The 14,052-nt window shown below is 46.3% G+C and overlaps 1 long non-coding RNA gene across 1 annotated transcript in view; it reads right to left on the reverse strand.

Moving 5' to 3' along the window:
• Positions 1 to 4,644: 4,644 nt before the first annotated feature.
• LOC131201068 (uncharacterized) overlaps positions 4,645 to 14,052 on the reverse strand; it is a 241,419-nt gene continuing 232,011 nt past the window's right edge. The window contains exons 5-6 of the long non-coding RNA XR_009155776.1: positions 13,722 to 13,791; positions 4,645 to 5,025 (exon numbers count right to left, since the gene is read on the reverse strand). This is a non-coding gene — a long non-coding RNA (uncharacterized LOC131201068). The remainder of the gene's footprint in view (positions 5,026 to 13,721; positions 13,792 to 14,052) is intronic.

Below are 14,052 nucleotides of genomic sequence, written 5' to 3' on the forward strand. Positions count from 1 at the left end.
TAATGAGTTAGGAAAAGTATCAGTGTGAGAAATGGTGCGTAATTATAGATTTAAATGAAGGGATGTAAGGTCCTGCTATTGCGGGGTTTGTTTTCTGTCAGCATAAGATGAGAGAGCTTCTCCAAATGGATTCGTATTTTTTTCTCCTCCTGTAACTGAACTTTGGAAAGTGTAAAACAGAAGCTGAATACAGAAGTCAGGGAAATCCGATCTGCCCAAGGAACAAAGCAGAGACAATTCAGTACCTTAAAAGGGAAAGAAAAAAACATAATAAGGAGATAGCAGGAATCATTCTCTGTGCTAAACAAAATGCAGGAGTGATCTGAAGGCCTTTTTTTTTTCCTTATTATTTCCAAATTTCTGTTGAACTGACAGTCTCACAATCCTTTATAAGGAACAAAGATCGTGTAACCAACAAAGGGTGGGGGGGAACTTTGTCATCCTACAACTATGTACTCTAATATGGAGATGTAATTATCATAGAGCAGGAAGAATTAACTATTGCAATTACGCAAAAGGAAAGTTTCACTGGGTTGTGGTTTGTTTTTTTTTAGTTTTTTTTCTTTTAAATAATGCACTTTTACGATACCACAGAGAAGGGTGTGGTCTGCAGTGCTGCTATTTGGCGATTCCATGTAGGATTAGCAACTCAGACTCTCTCTGTAGGGATGAGCATAAGGGCAAAAACTGTCTTTCTTTGGGCAGTAAATATAAGACTTTTTATTCTCCCATTCTGCAGTGGTAAGAGTTGTGTGCGGCTAATGCCAACAATAGGCCCTCATGGGGGGTGGGGGGGATCATATTTTCCATGTGGGTTTGCTACTGGTATGGTCTGCGTAGAACTCCCGTTAGTTTACACACAACTAGTGATACTCTGAGAAGGAAAAATGGAATATGTGTTTGACCTCTGATTTTAAAGCTGAGCAGACTCTGAAGTCTTTCCTATTTCCAGCGGAAAATAGAAGGGAAGGGAAGGGAAGGGAAGGGAAGGGAAGGGAGGAGAGGAGAGGAGAGGAGAGGAGAGGAGAGGAGAGGAGAAGAGAAGAGAAGAGAAGAGAAGAGAAGAGAAGAGAAGAGAAGAGAAGAGAAGAGAAGAGAAGAGAAGACGAGGGTAGGGTAGGGTAGGGTAGGGTAGGGTAGAATAGAATAGAATAGAATAGAATAGAATAGAATAGAATAGAATAGAATAGAATAGAATAGAATAGAATAGAATAGAATATTTGCCAAGTGTGATTGGACACACAAGGAATTTGTCTTGGTGCATATGCTCTCAGTGTACATAAAAGAAAAGATACAATCGTCAAGAATCATAAGGTACAACACTTAATGATAGTCATAGGGTACAGATAAGCAATCAAATCATATTAGGAAACAGTCAATATAAATTGTAAGGATACAAGCAACAAAGTTACAGTTATACAGTCATAAATGTGAGGAGATGGGTGATGGGAACGATGAGATTAGTGCAGATTTAGTAAATAGTATGACAGTGTTGAAGGAATTATTTGTTTAGCAGAGTGATGGCATTTGGGAAAAAACTGCTCTTGTGTCTAGTTGTTCTGGTGTGCAGTGCTAACAACCTGCCTTCCATTGAGGACCTGTATACTGCACGAATCAAAAAGAGGGCTGTGAAAATATTTACAGATCCCTCACTTCCTGGACATAAACTGTTTCAACTCCTACCCTCAAAATGACACTATAGAGCACTCCTTCCACTTATGACTGTAACTTTGTTGCTTATATCCTTACGATTTATACTGAAATTGATTGTTTCCTGATTGCTTAATTGTAGCCTTTGACTATCATTAAGTGTTGCATCATAAGTGTTAAATTTGTACCCTATGACTACCATTAAGTGTTGTAAGTGTTGTACCTTGATGAAGGTATCTTTTCTTTTATGTACACTGAGAGCATATATGATCCAAGACAAATTCCTTGTGTGTCCAATCACACTTGGCCAATAAAAAAATTCTATTCTATTCTATTCTATTCTATTCTATTCTATTCTATTCTATTCTATTCTATTCTATTCTATTCTATTCTATTCTATTCTCAATAGCTTTGCTGGCTGGGGAATTCTGGGAGTTGAAGTCCTCCAGGCTTAAAGTTGCTAAGGTTGGAAACCTCTGCTCTATAGCATCATTTTGAGGGTAGGAGTTGAAACAGTTTATGTCCAGGATGCATCCAGATGATTGAAATTCAGACAGTTGGCAATTGATGACCGTTGCAGTGTCCTGGGATCACGTGGTCCCCTTTTGCTACCTTCTGACAAACAAAGTCAATGAGGAAGCCCGATTCAGTTAACTGTACTACTAACTTAACAACTGCAGTGGTTCACTTAACACACAGGTGTCAAACTCACCAGGTCACGTTGCCGCCACAACATTTTTTCCCTTCGCAGAGCTGGGGTGGGCGTGGCCTGCGCATGACACATCTGGCCCGTGGCAGGCCACCTATTTGACCCCCCTGACCCCCCCCAAACAAATGTGGCCCCCAAAAAGTTGTAAAATGGACAACCGTTCACTTGACAACCGTCTCACATAAAAACAACAGAAATTTCGGGCTCAAATTGTAGTTGTAAATTGAGGACTACCTAAAGAAAGATTGGTGGGCCCCAGTTCTGGCCATTCTATTCACGTGTATTAACAACCCCCAGCTGATTTCCATCTGAGTAGAATCAGACACAAAAACAGCAGTGTTGTGTAAAACCCACCATTACAGAGTAACGAGGAATAACACAATGGTTATACGCTAAAGAGCCAGGCATATCTAAGGGCTCCCTAATAATGTTAAGTTAAAAATAGACCCAACCTTAAGGTTGTAAACATTTATGCTGTAATAGCACGGGCATGGGGAATTGGGGTCTCAAAGTGAGAGGAGATTTAACCTTTTTATTATTATTATTTATTTATTTGCATTTATATCCTGCCCTTCTCCGAAGACTCAGGGCGGCTTACACTATGTCAAGCAATAGTCTTCATCCATTTGTCTATTATAGACAAAGTCAACTTATTGCCCCCAACAATCTGGGTCCTCATTTTACCTACCTTATAAAGGATGGAAGGCTGAGTCAACCTTGGGCCTGGTGGGACTTGAACCTGCAGTAATTGCAAGCAGCTGCTGTTAATAACAGACTATCTTAGCAGTCTGAGCCACTCAAGGACCCTTGTTCTTTCCAGCTGAGATTACAACAAACATTCTCCATCATACTTAATTGACCTTAGGGGAGAGCAAGATTTCGTTGGCACCACTGAGAATTTTCTTTTTTTTCACATAAGATTTAACAGAGTTTATGTGTTTCCCTGAGCTGGAAGGAAATCATGTTGGCATAAATCACACTGCCTCTACAGTCCTACCCAGGGGTGAAATGCTCCCGGTTCTGACCGGATCTCGTGATCCGGTAGCAATCATGGCCGGTGGTTCAGCGATCCGGTAGCGATGGTGGAACAAAGCTCCACCCACCCACCCGAGTGTCATTACTTCCTGGTTTTAACCAGGAAGTAATTGTTGTGTCCCCCTCCCCCTCCGACGGCCGGGTCTGGGAAGTCTGTATCAAGCGTGGCCATGAAGCCTCTGCAGCTTTGCCAAATTCCTGTCAGAGTTCTCAGGGCAGGCAGGAATCCAAGGTGTGACTTCAGCAAACCAGATGAGACTTTGCTTGACTCAAGGAATGCCAAAAAGCAGATCCTTTATATAGGCCATGGGGTGTGGCTCCATGACTCAGCACTTATCCAGGCCTGCCCCTCCCTTCTTTTGCTGACATCGCCTCTCCATTCTCCGGAAGCGGGGATCTGTCCACTGTGACTTTCCGTCCTCCTGATCTGCTGCTGGCAATTCTAGCACGTGGCTGGCTTCGTGCTCACACGTTGTAGGAGGGAGGTTTGTTTGCTTATTCCTGACATTCTGTCCGGACATGGTGCCAGGGCTGGGGGCTGGAGGCATGCCAGGCCGTTCCTCTTCATTAGCAGACTCTGACTCAGATAGCAGGAGATGGGAGGGGCCAGGCTGAGGAGAGGAGGGCGGGCGAGGCACAAAAGTAATGTGGGTTTTTTTACCTTCTGTCATGCACAGGTTTTGTGCATGCGCAGAAGGTTCTGCACGCACATGTGATGTACGCGCACAGCATATGCACTTCCGAACTGGTAAGGAAGATAAGTAGATCTCACCCGTAGTCCTACCCATAATGCACTTCCAGAATGGGACCAGGCTGTGCTGCTGTCTGTATAGCTCCTCCTTGTGACTCTGTAAGAACAGTGATTGGTAGAATTTACTCTGTGAAATGGTCATGTCACCAATCACCGTATAGAATGTTTGGCAGGGTGGTGTTTATATAAATTTTGGCCACGCCACCTAGTCTTTTTCTTCCTTTATTTACCTATTCGTTTATTTGCAAAAAAAAAAAAAAAGTCTATGGAACAATTTAATCACCACTATAGGCAACAAACTGTTCATCCATCTTAATGACAACATAATAAGTCAGCCAGATTTGTGTATGTACAGGTGAAACTCAAAAAATTAGAATATCGTGCAAAAGTTCATTTATTTCAGTAATGCAACTTAAAAGGTGAAACTAATATATGAAACTCATTACATGCAAAGCGAGATAGTTCACGCCTTGATTTGTCATAATTTTGATGTTTATGGCTGACAGCTCATAAAAACCCCAAATTCACAATCTCAGAAAATTAGAATATTACATGAAAGCAATAAAACAAGGATTGTACATAGAACAATATCGAACCTTTAAAAAGTATAAGCATGCATATGTACTCAGTACTTGGTTTGGGCCACTTTTGCATCAATTACTGCCTCAATGAGGCATGGCATGGATGCTATCAGCCTGTGGCACTGCTGAGGTGTTATGGAAGACCAGGATGCTTCAATAGTGGCTTTCAGCTCTTCTGCATTGTTCGGTCTCATGTCTTTCATCTTTCTCTTCGCAATGCCCCATAGATTCTCTATGGGGTTCAGGTCAGGCGAGTCAGGTCAGGAAAAGTGTGGAAGAAAATTTTGTTTGAGTTTCACCTGTAATGTAAGGACAGTTTGTAAGGTTGAAGTACTGAAGATTTATTCAAGTCTATACACAAGCATCTGGTTAACTAAAGTTCAACACTATATTGGCACCAGATAAGGGTCTACAGCCATGATGGCAAACCTATGGCATGCATGCCCAGGTGGCACACAGAGCCATCTTTCCGGGCACACGAGCTGTCACCCAACTCACCTGCAGCTGCACGTGTGTGTGCGCCCCAGCTGGTGTTCGGGCCTCCGGTCCACATACGTGCAATTCAGGGGACCTAGCTGGTCTTTGGAGCTCTTATGCGTATGTGCAGTGTGTGCATGCATAGATGGTGTTTGTGTGCATGCATTGCACGCATTGCACGTGTGGAACCCACGTGTATGCTCAGATGGTACAATTGCCATGCAGTGCATGGGGAGCTGCATGAAACCTGTGCACGTGCACAGATGGTGTGATTGCGCATGCAGTGCACGGCGAAGCTGTGCAAAGCCTGCACACATGCGCAGATGGTGTGGTTGCATGCACAGTGTCCAGGGGAGGAGCCACACATTAGTGCAGATAGCAAACACGGACGCAAAGCTGAATAGAGCACTCAGTGAATAAAAGGTTTGCTACCACTGATCTACACAATTCAGGCGGTGGTTGGACGTGGACTGCTTGCCAGAACACAATGATTCTAAGCTGATGACATGTTTAATGCCACCTCCCAGCTTTGCCTGCTCTTCTCCTACAGATTCAGCCACTGCAAAAACATTCTTGGAGTAGAAGTTGAAGAGAAGAGTTTTGTAGGATGCAAGACAAGCATTTAATCATTTTCCTAAAAAAAATATTATTAACCTGCTGATAGATTGACTGTCAATTTATAAAGCATATTAAGGAAGGAAATAGGGTTGCTGTTGATCTTGGCGTTGTCTAGAAGTCATCCAGATTTGTTCTGCCAAGATGAAATTCTATTTCAATTGGGTTTTAGGTTGAGAATTGAGACTCAATCCATCTTTGGGCAAGACTCTTAACCAGAAGCGATAGGAAAATTGGCTACTGTTGGCTTTAGACTGTTTTAAACGTTACTCATATCTGTTTCTCTTGATCCAATGAACTGAGAGGTTGACAATGGTTTGGATGGCTACAGGGGCCAGAAAGTATTGATCTGCTCTGTGTCATGTCATCTGTTTCACAAACTCCCCTCTGGATGTTTCTTCAAAGGAAGGTAGAGTAAAATGTATCAAACGCTATCCCAAAGAACCAGTGCTAGCTTCTTCTTGCCCAGCAAATATTAACTTCTTATCCCAAGTATTTTAACCAGTTCAGTTCTGTAATCTCTAATAATTCACAATGTGTTTGATAAAAGGTAAAGGTAAAGGAATCCCCTGCAGATTTCACTCTGCTAGTCATTGCAGACTGTAGAGGGCAATATTCATCTTCATTTCAAGGGCTGTCCAAAGGAATGAACAATGCTGTCCATTTCCACGATCATGTGGCCAGCATGATGTCACAGAGTGCTGTTATCTTCCCACCAAAGTGGTACCTATTCATCTACTTGCATTGTATGTTTTCAGACTGCTAGTTTGGCAGGAGCTGAGGTGAGAATGGGAACCAGGGATGAAATCCAGCAGGTTCTAACAGGTTCTGGAGAACCGGTAGTGGAAATTTTGAGTAGTTCAGAGAACCAGCAAATGGCTGGCCCCGTAGTGAGGTGGGAATGGCGATTTTGCAACATCCTTCCCCCAGGAGGGGAGTGAATAGAGATTTTTTTCAATACCCTTCCCCTGCCACACCCACCAAGCCATGCCCACAGAACAGGTAGGGAAAAATTTTGGATTTCACCCCTGATGGAAACTCACCCTATCATGTGGAGCTCAGATCTCGAACAAGTCCAGCATCTTATCCTCTGAGCCTCCATGCCATGCAGTATGTCTGGAGGTGCTGTGTCTACGCCCTCCAAGCCGGGCCTCCTGCCAGAAAATGACTTGGAAAGTGAGGGGGAAGGGCCGTCAGGATGTACCTCGGGAGCACCAGCTTTCCTGGCTCAGCTCCAGGAGCCAGAGGCAGGCCAGGTGGAGGAGATAATGAGGCCTCCATCCTCTGATTCTTTCTCCCCCCCCAGGCCATGCCTCCAGACCCAGCTGATGGCAATCAGGCCTGGCTGGACCCTAGGTTTCATAGGCAGGAGAGGCAGAAACAACATAAGCAGGGGTGGGGCAGGCCTAGGAAGTGCTGAGTCATGGAGCCACACCCCACAGGATATAAAAGCAGCAAGGGCTGCTATGCCTCTTCGTAGCAGGCAAATCAACTGCTTGACTAGAGCTGAAGTACTGTTTGTTGACTCATCGGCATCAAGGGAGATAACAGAGACACTTGGCAGATGCTTGCTAGTTTGCTGCCAGAGCTGATAGTGCTGGCTAATTAAGTCATCTCTTGGACTGAAGCGATGTTGTGACTCGTCCTTCCTCCTCTCCTCAGCCGGGCCCCTCCCGTCTCCAACCGGGCCTTTTATCGCTGATAATGAAGATGAACGGCCTGTCATGCCTCCAGCCCCCGGCCCTGCCCCCATGCCCGGAGAGGATTCCAGGAGTGAAAGGACAAGCCCCATAAACCTCACTCATACAGCGTGTGTTCCTTTGGCTCAGCCTTCAGAGCAGGAAGCCACCCAGGTGGTGGAATTACTGACAGCAGATCCAGCTGAAAACAATTCAGAGTGGGTGAACCCTCGTTTCCGGAGATCTGAGAGGCAATGCCAGCAGAAAGAAGGGTGGGGCAGGCCTGGATAAATGCTGAGTCATGGAGCCACACCCCACAGCCTATATTTATTTATTTATTTTTTATTTATTTATCAAATTTTTATACCGCCCTTCTCCCGAAGGACTCAGGGCGGTGTACAGCCTAAATAAGACACAATATATATACAATTAAAATCAAAATTTAAAATAAAGCATATTACAAAAAGGCCAATGTATAAAAATTTAAATTTAAAATTTAAAAAATTTAAAACCCCACAACAATAAAACCCAATTTAAAATGTTAAAAAACCATTATGCCAGTCCAGCTTGAATAAATAAGTATGGTTTTAGCTCACGGCGAAAGGTCTGAAGATCAGGCACTTGGCGTAGGCCAGGGGGAAGTTCATTCAGGCGTCGCTGCTCCAACAGAGAAGGCCCTACTCCTGGGGCCGCCAGCCGACATTGTTTGGCGGACGGCACCCTGAGGAGACCTTCTCTGTGAGAGCGCATCGTCGGTGGGAGGCATAAGGTAACAGCAGGCGGTCTCGTAAGTACCGGGTCCTAAGCCATGGGCGCTTTAAAGGTGGTAACCAAAATCTTGAAGCGCACCGAAAGACCACAGGAAGCCAGTGCAGACTGCGGAGCAGTGATGTTACATGGAGCCACAGCGGCTCCCGTTACTACTCGCAGCCGCATTCTGGACTAACTGTAGCCTCCGGGTGCACCTCAAGGGCAGCCCCATGTAGAGAGCATTGCAATAATCCAACCGAGGCGTAACCAGGCGTGAGTGACTGTGCATAAGGCATCCCGGTCAAGGAAGGGACGCAACTGGCGGACCAAGCGAACTTGGTAAAGGCCCTCCTGGAGACGGCCGCCAGATGTTCATCAAGGACAGCCGTCCATCCAAGAGGACGCCCAAGTTGCGAACCACCTCCTTTGGGGCCACTAACTGCTTCAACAGTCAGCTGCGGGTGCAGCTGACTGTACCGGGGTGCCAGCATCCACAGACACTCCGTCTTGGAGGGATTGAGCTTGAGTCTGTTTCTCCCCATCCAGACCCGTACAGCTTCCAGGCACCGGGACAGCACTTCGATAGCTTCATTGGGGTGGTCCGGGGTGGAAAAGTACAGCTGAGTATCGTCAGCGTACAGATGATAACTCACCCCGAAACCACTGATGACCTCACCCAGCGGCTTCATATAGATGTTGAACAGGGTAGGCGAGAGAATCGACCCCTGAGGCACCCCACAAGTGAGGCACCTCACGGACGACCTCTGCCCCCCGTCAACACCGTCTGCGACCGGTCAGAGAGATAGGAGGAGAACCACCAATAAACGGTGCCTCCCACTTCCAATCCCTCCAACCGGCGCAGCAGGATACCATGGTCGATGGTATCAAAAGCCGCTGAGAGATCTAATAGGACCAAGGCAGAGGAGCAACCCCTATCCCTGGCCCTCCAGAGGTCATCCACCAACGCGACCAAAGCCGTCTCCGTGCTATAACCGGGTCGGAAGCCGGACTGGAATGGGTCTAGATAGACAGCTTCATCCAGGTGCCGAGGGAGCTGCCACGCAACCACACTCTCTACAACCTTCACCACAAAGCGAAGGTTGGAGACTGGCCGGTAATTCCCCAAAATAGCTGGGTCCAGGGAAGGCTTCTTAAGGAGGGGTCTCACCACCGCCTCTTTCAAGGCGGCGGGGAAAACCCCTTCCAACAAAGAAGCATTTATAATCCCCTGGAGCCAGCCTCGTGTCACTTCCTGAGCAGCCAGCACTAACCAGGAACGGCACGGATCCAGTAAACATGTAGTTGCATGTAACCTCCCCAGCAACCTGTCCACATCCTCGGGAGCCACAGAATCAAACTCATCCCAAATAACCTCAACAAGACGCGTCTCCGTCATCTCGGCTGGATCATCGCAATCTTGGTCCAAACTATCCCGAAGCTGAACGATTTTATCGTATAGATAACCGTTAAACTCCTCAGCACGTCCTTGCAAAGGGTCATCCCGAACCTCCTGATGAAGGAGGGAACGGGTCACCCGAAACAAGGCGGCCGGGCGGTTATCTGCCGATGCAATGAGGGTGGAAACATAAGAACATTTCGCCTCCCTCATTGCCACTAGGTAGGTCTTAGTAAAGGACCTCACTAGTGTCCGATCAGCCTCGGAACGGCTAGACCTGCTTTTGGCATTCCAACCTTGAGTCAAGCAAAGTCTTATCTAGTTTGCTGATATCGGACTCTATCACTGAAGTCACAACTTGGACTCCTGCCAGCCCTGAGAAACCTCGAAGGAATTTGGCAAGCTGCAGAGGCTTTGTTGCCACATCTGTTATGGACTTTCTTGACTTGTACGTCAGAGTGGGAGTGGGACACGACAGGTGAGGGGGACACAACACCCTCTAATCCTCTTTGTTGCTCTTCTCTGCACTCTTTCCAGAGTCTCAACATCTTTTTTTATATCGTGGTGTCCAAAACCGGATGCATCAGTCAGAAATATCCGTCAGTTTTATTGTCGTTCTCTCTCTGCATTCTCCCATTGCTATCAGCAGAAATTTACAATGTGGAATACAGTCATGTCTACCTGCTCTCCAGACAAGCTGCTCATGCTGGAGGCCATCTGTTGAAGATCTTTCTAAGTTCTCCTCCCAGCTCTGAGACCATAGGAGTTGCAGGTGTACATAATAATGTATCCTATGGTACATCTCTTTTCCAGTACTCCAGGGGTGTCAAACTCAAGGCCCGGAGCCCAGATCTGGCCCATGGGGTGTCTAGATCTAGCCCACAGGGATGCCCTGGAAATAATGAAGGACCTGCCCGTGGTGCCTCTGCCAGAGAAAATGGAGTTCAAGAGGGCAGTGAGCAACCCTCCAGCCTGTTTTCAGTCTGGATGGCCTCCTGCAGCCATCTGCCAGCAAAAACTGAGCTTGGCGGGAGGGGGGGAATGTGTGGATCCCTGGGATCCATTTTTGGTAGCAGTGAGCTGCAAGAGGCTATCCAGGCCAAAAACAGTGCCCAGAGGGGGGTCACAAGCAGCCCCCCCCAGCAGGGGTGAAATGCTCCCGGTTCAGACTGGATCGCCTGATCCGGTAGCGATGGCAGTTGGTTGTTCGGAGAACTGGTAGCAAAAATCCTTGCCTCCCCCATGCCCAGCTGAGCCGCGCGACCATCAGAGGGTTTTTTTTTTACTTTTAAAAGCATTTTTTCTTTGGCTGATAAAATGCTTTTAAAAGTTAAAAAAAAGCCTCTGATGATTGCGCGGCTCAGCTGGGATCGTCAGAACCCTTTAAAAGCATTTTTTCTACAACCTCTTTGGCCGAAGAGGTTGTAAAAAAAAGAAGCTTTTAAAAGGTTCTGGTGATCAGGCAACTCAGCTGGGATCATCAGAACCCTTTAAAACTGTTTTTCCTCTGGCAATCTCAGCTGAGTTGCCTGATCATCACAGGCTTTTAAGAGAATTTTTGTACAACCTCTTTGGCTGAAGAGGTTGTAGAAAAAATGCTTTTAAAAGTTAAAAAAAAAAGTTGGCCACGCCCAGTCACATTATTCCCCCACCAAGCCACGCAACAGGTAGTAACAAATTTTACATTTCACCACTGCCCCCTCATCCCCGGGCTCTATTTTCGGCAAGCAAAACAAACTAAAAGCAAAACAAAACAAAAGGAGAAATGTTTCCTCTTTTGCATTTGAGCATCCAAGAAGGGAGAGGAAAGAAGAAAGGGAAAAAGAGGAAAGACAAAGAAAAAGATGGGAAGAGAGCAAGGAAGGAAAAAAGAAGGCAAGAGGGGAAGGAAGGAAGAAGAAAGGAGAATGAATAGGGAAGGAAAAAGAAAGGAAGGAAGGGAAAAGAAAAGGAAGGAAGGAAGGAAGGAAGGAAGGAAGGAAGGAAGGAAGGAAGGAAGGAAGGAAGGAAGGAAGGAAGGAAGGAAGGAAGGAAGGAAGGAAAATTCTGCCTTAGCACTTGGTCACCAGCAGACAGTAGGCTCCTCTGGAGGACAAGGGTTTGGCACTCTCCATGGTCTCGCCTTCCTCCATTGGAGACAATGGATCTCCCCAGCCCCACCTGGGCCACCACAGATGCCCCCAACACAAGTGATGTCGAGCTGGCCACGCCCACCCTGGCCATGCCTACCCCAGCCATCTGAGGTCAAACAATCCTGATGTGGCCCTCATTGGTGGGTTTCAAAAAATTTTACTACCGGTTTTGTGGGTGTGGCTTGGTGGACATGGCATGGCTTGATGGGCATGGCTTGATGGGCATGGAAGGAAGGATACTGTAAAATCTCCATTTCCATCTCACTCCAGGGGAAGGATACTGCAAAATTCCCGTTTCCTCCCAATCAGCTGGGACTTGGGAGGCAGAGAATAGATGGGGGTGGGGCCAGTCAGAATTTTTACTACTGGTTCTCTGAACTACTTAAAATTTTTGCTACCGGTTCTCCAGAACTGGTCAGAAGTTGCTGAAACCCACTTCTGGTGGCCCTCAACGAAATAGAGTGTCAGGCCTGGAAGCCATATTATCTTGGTGCCTTCAGGATCCACGCCTGTCACAACCCTACCGTGGGAAGTCGGGAGGGGGGATTGCATGAGTGAAGTAGAATTAGCCATAACAAAACTTTGCAGAGAAGTTCAAGGCCATGGTGTCCCACAGCTGTGCAGAGAAGAAAGTGGAGGTTGTCTTCTGTATGTGAAGGAATGATTGGAGCAGTGGTGGACATGTGGGAGAAGTGGGCAAGGTCTTGAACTTTCTTTTGGGTGAGGAAAACCTGGAAGCTCTCAGATTCGGGTTTTCCCAGATGTGCCAATATGACATTGCTAATAAAAGTTAAGGGGACGCAGTGGCTTAGTGGTTAAGATGCTGAGCTTGTCAATCGAAAGGTCGGCAGTTCAGCGGTTTGAATCCCTAATGCTGCATAACGGGGTGAGCTCCCATTGCTTGTCCCAGCTTCTGCCAACCTAGCAGTTCGAAAGCACGTAAAAATGCAAGTAGAAAAAATAGGGACCACCTTTGGTGGGAAGGTAATAGCGTTCTGTGCGCCTTTGGCGTTTAGTCCTGCCGGCCACATGACCACGGAGACATCTTCGGACGGTGCTGGCTCTTTGGCTTTGAAACAGAGATGAGCATCACCCGCTAGAGTTGGGAACGACTAGCACATATATGCGAGGGGAATCTTTACCGTTACTTTTTAAATAAAAGTTAGCTTTGAGGAATCGCAAGCCTGGGAGTTTGATTTTGTTGGGGGTGTTACTTGGAATCCTGACATAGAATTTGACACCCCCGCAGGGCTCCATTCATTCTACAACTTACCCATTCTTAGGTCCCTTATCTCCAGGTTCAATTGATTTGGGGAGCATTTCTTATTACCAAAGGTTCAGCGCTACGATTGCGGATTTGTTTCCTCTTTTTCTCTCCTTCGTCCACCACAGAATTTTTTCTTGCAAACCGTGCAGTTTTTCTTCCGAAACCCTGATCTCCTGGAGGCTACAACCGTCCTGGTATTAAGCAAATGCTTACTTTAATGCTGAAAGCTGTAATGTATGCAGCAACATTGACCTAACATGACCCAGCTGAAATAAGAACAGTTTTTAATGGCCAGTGGGACCTTGCAGGTTATGTTCCTTTGCTGCAGTAGCGTGTAAAAGAAACTTCTGCCACGGGTTTGCTCTGCCCTGCAGCTGATTACATCTTGGCCTGTAAAAATACTGACCCATGGGATAAATTCCCTCAATTAGACACCTTCGGTCAATTTATTTCTGCTACAGCCGTAATACTTATCGAAGCACAATTTTTCTTTTTTTTCTTTTTTCTTTTGCAAAAGCTAAATCGAGGCAATCAAAGCTAAGTTGAGGTTGATCAGCACAAAGACCACGTTGGAAATGCCATCGGTATGGACAGTCGTGTTAGCCAGAAGGACTTTCTTTAATTTCGACCAGCAAGAAAGGATGAACATCAAACAGTAAATCTCCAGATAAATTCTCACCTCATGGATAAATTCTCACCCCTTCGGTTAAGGTATCCATTCTTGTCAGCTTCAGCTTTCCAACTTTTCCCTACATTAATATGGAAAATTATTACAGTTGGACCAGTGGTGAAATCTAAAATTCTTTCCTACCGGTTCTGTGGCCGTGGCTTGGTGGGGGGGGCCATGTGACTGGTGGGGGGGCTTTGTGACTGGGGGATCAAAAGACAGAAATTCACTAACAATGTCCTGCTGGACCAGGGATGGACTAGATGACCTCCAGGTCCCTTCCAGCCCTGGATTATCCTCTGAAGCTGTGCCTAGTGCCAGATTTGTAGTCCTTCCTTCCTCT

Source organism: Ahaetulla prasina, chromosome 6 (assembly GCF_028640845.1).
Source record: "Ahaetulla prasina isolate Xishuangbanna chromosome 6, ASM2864084v1, whole genome shotgun sequence".
Lineage (NCBI taxonomy): Eukaryota > Metazoa > Chordata > Lepidosauria > Squamata > Colubridae > Ahaetulla > Ahaetulla prasina.